The sequence below is a fragment of the Macrotis lagotis genome, chromosome X, assembly GCF_037893015.1.
Source record: "Macrotis lagotis isolate mMagLag1 chromosome X, bilby.v1.9.chrom.fasta, whole genome shotgun sequence".
Taxonomy (NCBI): domain Eukaryota; kingdom Metazoa; phylum Chordata; class Mammalia; order Peramelemorphia; family Peramelidae; genus Macrotis; species Macrotis lagotis.
Window position 1 is genome coordinate 255,014,684 of NC_133666.1, and position 13,554 is coordinate 255,028,237.

At 36.8% G+C, this 13,554-nt stretch overlaps 1 protein-coding gene across 6 annotated transcripts in view; it reads right to left on the minus strand.

The window, feature by feature from the left end:
* The window catches only part of ERBIN (erbb2 interacting protein), a 202,214-nt gene extending 188,900 nt beyond the window's left edge, over positions 1–13,314 (minus strand). For all 6 annotated transcript variants that reach the window (XM_074206736.1, XM_074206735.1, XM_074206734.1 and 3 more), the window contains exon 1: positions 13,210–13,314. The gene's annotated coding sequence lies outside the window, so the exon portion shown is untranslated. The remainder of the gene's footprint in view (positions 1–13,209) is intronic.
* Positions 13,315–13,554: the final 240 nt, after the last annotated feature.

Sequence of the window (13,554 nt, forward strand, 5' to 3'; positions counted from 1 at the left end):
ATGGAACACCACTAGAATCAAGAGTACCTAAGTTCAAATCCAGCCTCAAAGGCTTAATAAGGACCTATAGCTGTATGGCCTTGGGCAAACCACTTAAATCCATTTGCCTTGCAAAAAAACCTAAAAAACAAAAACAAAAACAAAACAAAAACAAAGGCACAGGAAGAACCAGGCAATGAGCAATATAGTTTAACATTTCTAACTCCACAAAGGCTTGACAAAAGCATCACTCCTAAATGCTTTCCTTTTTTTATATAATTACTTCTTTTAATTACACTGTTAACCCTACCTTGCCCCTTTATTCAAATTTCTATTAGAAATTACTTGTACAGAAGAGATCGTATTTTTTCATAAACCAGTGCTTCTTCAGATTCCATTAATTCCATATTTAGTTGAGTGTGTATGTATGAATTTCCTGCTGAACCTGTTTTCAGGTTCCATTTTAACACTTCCACCTTTGGCCAATTGCCAATTTCACAAATCACATTCTGAGAACATCTATAAAAGCTGTCCAGTTCTCCTATATTTGCAAACTGTAACTGAAAAATAATTGGGAAGGAGAGCAGAGTTTCAGATTTTTATTTTTGCCCAAGAGTTTTGAACAAGATTAAGAAACACAAGTTAAATCACATTCATTCCATAGACATTTACTGGGAATCTAAATGAAAAGTATTGTGCTAGGTAGACACTGGGAGAAATATAGAAGTTATTTAAGGGGCAGCTAGGTGGTGCAGTGGATAGAGCCCTGGCCCTAGAATCAGGAGGACCTGAGTTCAAATCCAGACTCAGACAATAATTACCTAGCTGTGTGACCTTGGGGTTACTTAACCCCATTGCCTTGTAAACCCCCTCCAAAAAAACAGTTATTTAAAACAGGGTCCCTCCCCCCAGTGCAACGTAACTTCAGAGGAATTAAATGGATGTAAAATGGAAGAATATAATCTAAGCTTCTTAAATTACTTTTCAGTTATGGTAAAATGGTGATTTTGTAATTACGGAAAATACAGTGTCCAAAACATTCAAATCTTTTAACAAGGTTCCAATACAAGACTTATGCCCCAAGGAAACCATTGAGTCCACATATACATATATAAATATATACATATATATAATGTATACACATATACATATATCCAAAATATTTCAGAGCACTTTTTGTGAAGTCAAAAAATTGCAGGCAAAGTAGAAACCCAACATTTGGGGAATGTCTAACTGACACAAGAACATAATATTAAATATGCTGAAAGAAAGGATGAATGTGATGAATACAAAGAAGCATGGAAAAATCTGCATGAACTGATACATAGTGAAAGTAAGCAGAGTCAAGAAAACAATCATACAATAACTACAACAATATAAAAGTTAAGAAAGACCACATATAACAGTAAGGTGCTCAGCAAATAGATAGCACTACAATCAGGAGGATCTGAGTTCAAATTTGATCTCAGACACTTAATATTTAACTGGGTGAACAGGGGCAAGTTACATAACCCCACTGCCTTGCAAAAATAAAATAAATAATTAAAAAAAAAAAAGAATGACCATGCAGCACACAAAAAGAGAACGTTGGAAAATTATAAACAACAAGTTTAGCATATGAGAAGATACTCCCAACACACCCTTTTGCAGAAGGTTCATAAGTATTGAATACTGAACATATTTACAGACTTTTTCAATGTATTGATCAATTATAATGATTTTTCCTCTTTTTACCAATCTTTAAAAAATATTTCTGTTATATGAAATAGCTCTCTGGGAGAAAGAGATACTAGGGGATAATTAAGATTTAAAAAATAGAAGACATCAATAAAAACTTTTTCCCCTCAATTTAAATATGAACACTTAAGAGGGATGGGAGCTGCTGAGCAACTGAGGGGAGTGGGAGGTGATGATAGTCAACCCAGCAAAATCAAACTCTAAATTAACAAAGAAGTCCAACTTAGCTGTGTGGCCTTGGGCAAGCCACTTAACTCCACTGCCTTGCAAAAACCTAAAAAAAAAAAAAAAAAACCAATAAGTCCAAGTACAAAACAGAATCCAGGCAGGAAATAATGGTTAATCCAGGAAGATGCTTTTGAACACAGGAGATAGGTTGCAATAGAAACATATGAGGCAGAGGATATACCCTTCTATAGACTACACACTTGAGAACTCTTCACTTTTCCTCAGTTCTGAGTTGTCAAGGAGTTGACTCAGAGTAACTAAGAATGTTTCTACTATAAGCTGCACAATATAACTGTGTGTGTGTGTGTGTGTGTGTGTGCGTATTTTGTATATGTGTGAGAGAAACAGACACTCAGAGAGAAAGATATAGATTATCTGGTAAAGAAGGTGGAGTATCAGTTATTTTGATTCTGAATAGACGTTGTCTACAGAACAATTTTTAAAATTGGTGGCACGGTGGATAGAGCACCAGCCTTGGAGTCAGGAGGACCTGAATTCAAATTCAGTCTCAGACACTTTAACAATTATCTAGCTGTTGTGACCCTGGGCAAGTCACTTTGCCAAAAAAAAAAAAAGACACTGGAAGATGACAACTGAGTTGAGGTCTAAAGGAAGAAAAGGATTTGAAGAGGCAGAAATGAAAAAGAATTCCAGACATGGTGAATGACTTACAAAAGGGCAAGAAATGTAATGTACAGTTCAGACAACCAGTGGGAAACAGATTTCATAAAGGGCAATAATAATATGAAATAGGCTAGAAAGTGATGCAAGCTAGTATGGTGGGAATTTTAAAATGCTCAGCTATAAAACTTTAGTATTTTATCCTAAGGTTATAAAAACTACAGATAGACATTAGGGTAGGGCATGTTTTGAATTAAACCTCTCATCCTGAGAGACCTGTCCTGTAATATTATCCTTCTACCCGAATAATTCTAGTAACAGTAAAGCAATTATTTTGCAAGATAGCTCTTTCCTTTATTGATGGTATCATAATTCTAATAAATTTCGTTCCTTGACCTGTAATCTGTCTCCCCCAACTTGTATCTACTGGTTGTCATATGGAACCATACAAGCTAAGCCTTATTCCTCTAATCAATTATCTTTAAATATGATAACATTGGTTATATAATCTCCTAAATATCTATCTCTTGGGGGTGGCTAGGTGGCACAGTGGATAGAGCACCTGCCCTGGAGTCAGGAGTACCTGAGTTCAAATCTGGCTTCAGACACTTAATAATTACCTAGCTGTGTGGCCTTGGGCAAGCCACTTAACCCCATTTGCCTTGCAAAATCCTTAAAAAAAAAATCTATCTCTCTAGGTTAAATACTAGATTCTTCACCTCCTTCACTTAGGTGTTAAAAATATTAGATAGTTGGAGTAATTTAAAGTAAACTGTGAATAAGACTTAACATCCTACAGTGTTTATAATTCAAAAACAAGAGTAAATCCAAATAAATTTATTTCCAAAGAAAACAATTAGTGAACAAGCCTAATCTCTCTGGTCCCTATCTTCTCCAGCATATGACACATGAAATCTGAATCTGCCACACTTCCATCCACCCAATTTCATCAATTCTGCAAGGGTAATACTAAGAAAAGAAATGTAAGTATAGTGTTGGACATATATGCACTGTTTTTATTTCCTTGGATTGCTGGTACCCTTGTCTTTCCTTTGACTGAGAAAGTAGAGCTGTGACTTAAGATGACAATGTTTAGTAATAACCTGACACCCAAGATTTCTATACCTCTTGGCCCTCCCATAATTCATGAATTTCCAACCAGTAATGTTCCACCAGGACCTGAAATTCAACATGTCCCAAACAGAGCTTATATTCTGCCCCATAACACAACACATTCTTCAGTTATAGTTCCTATAGAGTTTCACACATGGTCCAAAACCATGGTCTCTTTCCTCTTATGCACAGTGTGCAGTGTGGGTACAAAAACCACAAAAAGATCTGGAGTCAGAGGACCTGAGGTCAAAGTCCACAAATAACATTTGCTATTACAAATCTGTGGGATATTTTGAACATTCACAAGTTCTGCTATTACTACATCCACAAAAATGAAATATAAAGAGGCAAATAAAAATTAATTGAAGCAAAAACTTCATCAAAATTGCAAGATATAAACTCACATAAATCATTAGCATTTCTGTATATTACCAACAAAATCCAACAGTAAGATATAGATTAAAATGACAATACAAATTAATTTATTTGGTACCATACCAAACTAACAAAATATCACTTTAAAAAAACTATTAAAAGGGGTGGCTAGGTGTCGTAGTGGATAAAGCCTTGGACTCAGGAGTACCTGGGCTCAAATCTGGTCTCAGACACTTAATAATTACCTAGCTGTGTGGCCATGGGCAAGCCACTTAACCCCAATGCCTTGCAAAAAACAACAACAACAACAACAACAACAACAATAACAACAACTCTAAAAAAATAAAAATCCATGAAAAGGCTATTAAAAAATAACAAAATTAATCTGGAAAAACAAAACATCAAGAATCTTAAGGGAAATAATGAAAAAACTGGGTTTAAGAAAGGAAGGAAACCTTGAAGTACTAGACTGAAAACTTATAAAAATTATGAAACCAATTTGGTACTAGTTAAGAAACACAGAGATCAATCAGTACACAAGTCTGCAGGGTCCCCAATCTGTCAGTGAGATCCTGGAATAATAACTAACATTCAATAACTCAAGAAATAATGGAAATAGCAAAGACCTTTCCTTCCAGAAATGCAGAGCTCAAGTCTAAGGTCAACTCCTTGGTCAGAAAGTAGGCTAGAAGATGGAGCAAACAAATAAAGCAAATCAAAATGAGACTGCCTGAGGGAAAAAAATTGTAAAATAAATGAGAATTATGGAAGGAAGAATTGGAATGGAAATTTACAAATTAGTACAAAAGGTACAAAATCTTGCTCAAGCAACAAAGTTCTTGAAAATTAGAATGAACCAAAGAGAAGCCAAGAACTTCATGAGACAATCAGAAATATTACAACAAATTTAAAAGGCTAAAACAGAGAAAGAAAAAAGAAAACACAAAGAATCATATAGCAAGAACAGTAACAGTGGCTAAAACAGAGATTTCCTGATTCTTATTTTAATGCTCTTATAAAGACTTAGCCTTTAAGGAGAAAGAAGAAAAAGGAAGAAGGAAGAAGAAAAAGGGACAAGAACTAGAGATTATTAAGATAACATTCTGTCTGAAAAAATATGGTTAAGTTACCCAAAATGAACCTTAATCTTATTGGACAAACATTTCTTCTATAATTTTGTTCTGATTCGTATATTCGTCAGTAGAAAATCACTAAGTATTATATTTCTTACTTAATTGGAGGACAATTTTTTTCTTGATATCCAGATATGGAATCATTTGTTTTTCCTTTTCAACACTGAATTCAGTACACCAACCATGTCATGTTTATATTACCTCCCCTATTGCCTGTTGAGGCCAGTAACTTTTTTAACCTGTTTCACATGGAGAATGTGGATGCTCAAGGAAAATTAGCACTTCTGGTGTGAGAGCTTGCTGAACCCTTTTCAGGGCTGTTCATCCACATTTGGTGTCCAGCTGGCACTTATTCTCCCCTGGGGCTCCAAGAAGCTGTAGCGGATGCAGCAGCCACAGAACAAAACCATCTTAGCAGAAGAGTTAAACCAGGACAAGGCTAACTGAAAGGCCTCAAACCTAGAGAATGTCTACCTCAAATATGTGAAGAAATTCCCCCAGGAGAATGGGTAGATGACAAAAATTTATTTCAAAGGCTAGAAAGGCAGTTGCAGCAGGTTCTGTAGAATACTTAAGAGACCGAGGTCAGACATCAAAGATGCCAAAGTCTTCCACTTCATCCCAGGCCAGCATCAGTCATCTTGACTTTTGTCTTGTCACTGGTATTCAATGAAACTGGAAAAGAGAGTGAAACTGACAAGTTTGTAAAATACTACCTCAATTAAATGCAATTCATGCTGGAATCAAGCCTTCTTTCTTGAAATCACTGGTTCTCTTTCAAAATGAAGGACAAACAACCACAAATGGTCAAAGGACATAAATAAGCTAAGTTTTCAGGAAAAAATTATCAAAATCACTAATAGTTAAAAGAAAAGCAAATTAAAACAACTGAGTTCCCGCTTTATGCCTATCAGATGGACTAAACTGGTTAAAAAAAAAAGGAAAACGACAAATGCTAGAACTGTAACAGGTAATAATATACTGTTGGTGTTGTATGGATGGTCCATACTGAAAAGCAATTTGGAACCATGCCCAAAATACTATTCTGGAACTATGCCCAAAATACTATTCAACTATGCATAACCTTTGATCCAATGATACTGTATACTAGATACATACCCCAGAGAACAAAGAGAGGAAAATGACTTACAGTAGTCCTTTTTTGTTGGGGCAAATAACTGGAAACTAAGGGAGGATTCATCATTAAGAAATGAGTTATGGCCTAAGAATGGGATGGAATACTCTTATGCTATAAGAAATTATAAATGCAGTGGTTTCAAAGAAAACTATATGTATGAATTAATGCAAAGTGAAGTAATCAGAACAGAACAACTCATAAATAACCATACCATAAAAATAACTTTGAAAAACCTGGAAACTCTAATTGATACAATGGCCAGTCACAATACTGCTATTTCTTTCCAGATGAGAGAGCTGTGAGACTCATATTCAGATTTAAGCTTATTGTTTTCAGGGTTTTGGTTTTGGACCTGGTCAAAGCAGGAATTGATTTTGCTTGACTATACATGTTCCTAACAGGTTTTGTTTTTCTTGGGGTTTTTGCGGGGAGAGGGAAGAGCAATTTTGGACCTGAAAACAAAATTATATCCCCAAAGTTACAAAACTACAAATTCTCTGACTCAGAAATACCACTGCTAGGTCTATGTTCCAGAGGAATCAAAGGATGAGGAAAAGATTTCATATATATATATATATATACATACATACATATATACATACATATATATATATTTCAATTAACTCTTTTTTGTAGTGGCAAAGAACTAGAAACTGATGGAGAAATGGTTAAACAAATTATTTCATATGAATATTATGAAATACTACTTATGCCATAAGTAAGGAAGGTGACAGTTTCAGAGAAACCTTGAAAGTCTATGATCTGATGCCAAGTGCAGTGAGCAGAACCAAGAGAACAATTAAAGCCAATGTTGAAAGATCAGGCATGCTTATCAATTCAGTAACCGATCATAATTCCATGGACTCATGAAATGAAACATGCTATCCACCTCCTAACAGAGTTAGCTGATGGAATACTGATTTGAGACTTTTTTAAGACTTGGCCAAAGTGAGAATTTGTTTTGCATGACTATGTTTCATTTTATCAAAGGGGGTAGGAGGGGATAGAAAAGGGAAATGTAGTAGAGAGAGAATATGAATCTGAAAAGAAAATTTAATTAAAAAATTAAGGCCCCCAAAGTATCAGTTTCCAACCATGCTGCCTCATAGAACCCTCTGTAAAACATGAGCTGGCTATGAATATTCTGGGAGATTCCTTTGCAAGTAAGTGTATCTTAAGTGTCTCCTATAGTGACTCAGAAGTCATAAGGAAGGACCAAAAAAGAAAATTTGTTTCCAGGATGCTGGAGTCTGGAACTAGGACAGGTGCACAGAAAACTCTATTTGGAGGTTTCAGGCTTCTTAGTCAGATCTTTATACTAATAAGAATTCCCAGTGATCTGCCAAAGAGTTTTCAGTAGCAGACAGAAATCAAACACTCCCATCATAGGAGAGGCACATTCCCTTTAAATTTGTTCCCAACAGAAGAACACAGCTAAGCATCAAAGTCATTCTCAATCACATAAAACTAGAACTCAAAGACTATCTTCTCCAATAAGTAAACCCATAAAAGGCAAGAGAAGTGGTCTTTTTTCTACACACTTTTAAAGTACATGTTTATTTCATATGATTCAATAAATCATCAAATTAGAAAGAATCTGAAATCATCTAGATCAACCCTTAAAGATGAGAAAACAGGTCCCAAGAAACTAAATAACCGATATAATGCCACTCAGCTAATTTATGGGCAGCCTTTAACAAAAATCAAGGACTCAAGACTCTCACGTTGACTATTATACCAAAAGACTTCAATGTTGGGGAATGAGGTATTTCACAATCCCATGAAAATTTTCCAGATAAAAGAAGCTTACCCTTTAAGGTAAACTTTTTTAATTTCAACAAATGTATTATGTATTCTGATGCCTTCATAAAGAGAATACAATGAATATAATTTAAGATTTTCTTAATGACTGTACATCATTAAGAAATTAACTATTTTATTGAGTTGTAATGCAATACTGGCCCCAGGGACTCTTTATCCCTGTAACTAAGTGACCACAGTCAGCAAGGGTTTTTAGTTTGTCTGCCTTTTTGTCAGTTTTTCTCTCTTATTATCCAATCATCTGTCATTTCTTGATGAAATCTATTGCCTTTGTTTCTCCCAAACATCTCAATTTCTCTTTTAATTTGCTACCTCTAATCTGACAGTCTAGGAAGCTAGAAAAAACAGTTTATTAGAATTCTTTGCATAATCAAATTAAATAGACTGAGTTTTTAAAGTTCTCTGAGTTTTACTTTACCATAATGTGTGTCTACTATTTAGACTCAGGTCTTTTTTACACTCACCCCTGGATTTCTCCACTGTCTCCTGGATAATTTAAATCTCTGGATCTCTGGATAAATATAAAATTACTGTGCAAATTATTTATCATCACTATCTATCCATATAGTCTAGATAGCTCTCTAAGGTTCTAAATTGAAGAGGTGCCAAACCACATTGGAACATGGAATTTCCTCATCCTGAAGTTCCCTAAACCAATGAAACAATAGTTTCAGTTCCAGATCCAATTTGTTTACAGCACCCATTTTAGATTAGACATGAAGTAGCCTGTATCTCCTGCTATATTTCAGATCCCCTTTGTCATGTAATAATGCATGTGTGGACAATAAATGGAGATTTAGCCCAAAGTAACTGAACTTGTATGTTATTTTCATATTTTAATATATATTTCAACATAACTGCTTTCCTTTATGATCCCATGATTGCTACTATATAGCAATTTTAAAACATTATTCTGAGAAAGGATCCATTGGCTTCATTAGCCTACCGTGATGACTAAAAAAAGAAAAAAGAAAGTTGAGAAATCACAATTTAGTCTAACTCCTTCATTTTACAGGAAGCTGAAGCCCAGTGAAATTAAGTAACTTGTCCAGGGTCACCCTAGTATTATAAACTCTTAAGGTGAGAATGACAATGATCTGTTATAGACATAAAGAATGTAACATAGAAGTAATGATTTTTTTAAAAGTTATTTAAAAAAAAACGGAGGAAAGAGAGATCAAAATATAAGATGATCCAATATCAAACTATTCTACCCTTCAGGAGTTTATAATCTAAGTATGAAAATAAAACACATGCAAAAATGTTAAGTTACTATGTTAAATCATAAACTAGGTACACTTCAATGAAGAGCAAATACAAAAACCAGATTAGTTTAGGAAGCAAAGCCTTCCTAGAAGAATTTTTTTTTTAACAGGACCTTAAACACAGCAAGGGATAAAGAACAGTGAAAAAGAGATGGATATGCAGCAGTTCAAGGGGAGAAACCAAACAGTACACAGAGAAGGCAAGCTCTGTGACATTCAGAGCACTGAGCAGAGAAAAGGAAATGAAAATGACTGTCATATAAGGCAGTCAGAGGAAAAAGAGGGAAAGGAATTAGGTAGAGTAACAATAATTTAAGTTTCTCATTTTAGAGAAAGGGGAAGAAAAGTCAAATGATCAATCTAAGTGACAAAAGGAAAATGAATCTAATACATATTTGTGAAAGCAACTTGGGAAGTAATGTAAGGTAAATATATGGCATAAGCCTTACAAGAAAGAGGAAATGTCTAAGAAAGAGGAGAAACAGAAATCTCTTGGAATGAATTTGAAATTTGAACCTGTAAGAACCTTTAGAAAAAGCAGAGGTTACACCCATCAGATTTTCTTTATATCTTATGAACATTACATGCCATGATGGAAAGCAGCAAAAATTGCAAAGCCATGTTAAATTAAAAATGCATCTGAAAAAATAAGCATTCTAGGGGTTTATGTGCACTAAGGGTTGTTCCAGGAGAAAAGAGAAAAAGTGGCAGAAAAGAGTTACAATCAAAAAAAGGAAATGAAACAGCAAAAAAGGCAAGGTAGAATTGTATTGAAGAAAATCATTTCAGTTTCACAAACAAATTGGCAGGGGCGGCTAGGTGGCCTAGTGGATAGACCACCAGCCTTGGAGTCAGGAGTACCTAGGTTCAAAAAAAACCAAACTGGCTTACTAGTTTTTTGTTTAAAACTTACTTATCACAAGTAGTTAAATACAATTAAGATTACAAAGCCAGAGCTGGAAAGAACCTTAGAGGCCTTCATTTTAAAGAATGAAAAGGGGCAGCTAGGTGGCACAGTGGATAGTGCACCAGCCCTGGAGTCAGGAGGACCTGAGTTCAAATACAACCTCAGACATTTAATAATTGCCTAGCTGTGTGACCTTGGGGAAAGTCACTTAACCCTTAAGTAAATAAAAAATTGAAAGTAAAAAAAAAAGAATGGGAAAGTAGAGGACCAGAGAAATTGGAAAATTTGTCAACAATCAGGTAAGTTGCAAAGTAGCAGAGTCCCAAGTCTTCCCGACACCAAACACAAATCGCTCTTTTCCCTCCAGTATACTGCTTCACCTTCATTACTAAACCCAAGACAACTAAAACCACAAAATCAAAATTTGCCTTTGACACTTTGGCATAAGCTTTTTCAAGCACTCTATTGTTAGGATGACATCATCTAAAACTGCAAACTATTACTTAGTCCTCAAATCACATAATTATAAAGTGGAAGTAAATCAACATTTAAATTTTGTATTCCCAATACAGCAAATAAAAATCACCTTACGCAAAATTTCTAGAGATGTCTGTTACTGATCAAACCCTGTAAGAATTCTGAGGATGGTATATATGTGCACACTATACTTTGAGGCCATTTTGAAGCATCTGAACCACTGCAAGACAACCGATTACACTATTTAGAAGATATGTAATTTTTATAAATATCCTCAACAAAAAAAGCAAGCTTCACAAAATGCTAGGATGTAGAATTGGAAGGGGCCTGTCATCCTGTCGGGTTCCTTCATTTTACAAGGAAACTGAAGCCTATGGAAGTTAAATGAATTGGGATTGTGTTTACTCCATTTCTAATCTGTCAGAAAAAAGAAAATAATCTCACAAATTCATTAAACTAGTATCCAACAAGTTTTATGCTCTATGGAGTTCTAATAACTATAATCAGTGACTGAATTATGCTTTTATTTTTAAAAAAATTAAAATAGACATGACTAGAGAAATGGTCTCAAGGCAAACTCTGTAATTCAAGCTTAGCCTTGACACACACTTGGTTTAGGAACTTGAAGCCAATCATTCAGTGATCCAGGAAATTCTATGGATTATAAACTGCAGTATAATGGAGGACCTGCAATGGTAGTTTCCTAAGAGAAAGAGGGGAAAAGAGGGGGTGGAGAGGGGTAAGGAGCATTCATTCCAATCACACAAATATCACCTAGTTTAAAAAGTTTTTGACTCAAAACCACAACTCTTTATTTGTGGCTCCCCCAGAAGAGAAAAACAAAAAATACATGAAAAACAAAACCTGGTTCACAGATTTATAGCTTGATATAATGATCTTGTTTGTCACTAGGATATGGAAAGAAAACTTGGGAAAGTACTCAATTTTTCTAAGAGAACTGCTGCTCCATTAGGCTTTGTTGTTTCTGTGCCAAGGATGTGCCGTACAAGGAATCTCAAGTTCAATGTCATTTATTTTGTTCAGTTTTTTCAGATGTCCAAGAATAACCTCTTCAGCTAGCTAACAAGATTCAAAAATACATAGCCAGCTAGCTAACAAGATTCAAAAATACATAGCGTTCTTTATGTCTATAACAGATCATTGTCATTGTCACCTTAAGAGTTTACAATACTAGGGTGACCCTGGACAGTCAAAAATAGTTTGATTTAGTACTTACTTGGCAATCTAACTAATAGGAAAATACCTATCTGGAGACAAAAGACTGATAAAGGTCAGCTTAACAGGAAATTTAACATTTGTCTTTTTGTTGTTAATATAGTTAGTTAGGAAGAAGTAACTATATATTTGATCAAAATTTTTTAAACTGGGACTTTCTTCTCTCTCTAAGAAAACTACCATCTTTTTCCCCTTAAATGCACCAATTCTTTGAGAGCTGATAAATACATTAAAAATCAACTGATACTTTAAAGGGAAATGACCTACAGAATTTTTGCTAACATTCCCAAAACAAACATCTGTTTTTTAGCTCCTATTACAATCCTTCTACACTAACACCTTCTGGATCTGCTGCAACCCAAGAACCAACTGATAGAATCTTTAGTCTACTAATTGCTTTGAACACTTGGACTCTGATAGCCTTTCCAACTGTGACTCTTTAAATCTTTAAATCACAGTTTACAAAAAAAAAAGTTTGCCAGGCTTTTCATTAGTCCATTACTCTTAAGTCTCTTACTAAATAGAAATCTGTAAATTATCTATAAGGTATGTGGGCCAACTTTAAATCACAGTTTACAAAAAAATGTTTGCCAGGCTTTTCATTAGTCCATTATTCTTAAGTCTCTTACTAAATAGAAATCTGTAAATTATCTATAAGGTATGTGGGCCAAAATGTGCAATCCTCAAAAAAGGCAAGCATAAACACCAGAAAAGCTGCATATAAATAAATGTGTATTGTGGCTGTCTTGCAGAAAAAGACTACTTGCTGATGTTTTGTCAAACTGACACCTCCTCTTTCCTGAAAACAGCGAGGAGTCACACCTCTTATTTCCATTCCTCTCTAAACTGGGCACGGACGGGGAAAATCTGATTAAGGGACCTTGCTTTTCGGATAAAACTCGTGAAATAAGTCTTTTTCGTAGGGTTCCTCAGAAAGGGGCAACACAAGCGGCCTCCCGGGCGAACCCCCTTAAATCCTCCTGTACCCCAAGGCCAGACGAGGAGCAGGCGGTGCGGCTGGGCCCGCCGGCCCGGGACCGCGCGGGGTAAACAGACGTGGCAGGCGGCGGCGGGTCCCGGGGGCCGGGCACAACAAAGGGGCCCCGGGCGCTCCCCCACGCCCCCGGCTCGGCCGGGCTGGCGCCCTCTCCCCTCCGCTCCCGGCTGGCCCCCCGTTACCTCTCCCGAGCGCCGGCCTCTTCTTCGGGCTCCGGGGAGCGCGGCGGGGCCCCGGCTCGGCTCCGGGCCCGCGGGGTGCGGGCGACGTCGCAGGCCGGGCTCCGGGCTCAGGTCTGGGGGCGCGTGTCCCGGGCGCCCCCCGAGCGGGGTCCCCGAGCCCAGGGGAAGGCAGGAAAAAGTTTTGTGCGGGTACGCCGCGCGGGGCTCACTTCCTGCCGGGCCGGGGCTCCCGCGCCCGCGCCGCGCGGGGCACCCGGAAAACACGCTCCCGTCACACCTCCGGCTGCGCGGCCGCAGTGCCAGGCCCCCGAGCCGGCCGGGCACGGGCCGGAGCCCCTCCCGGCC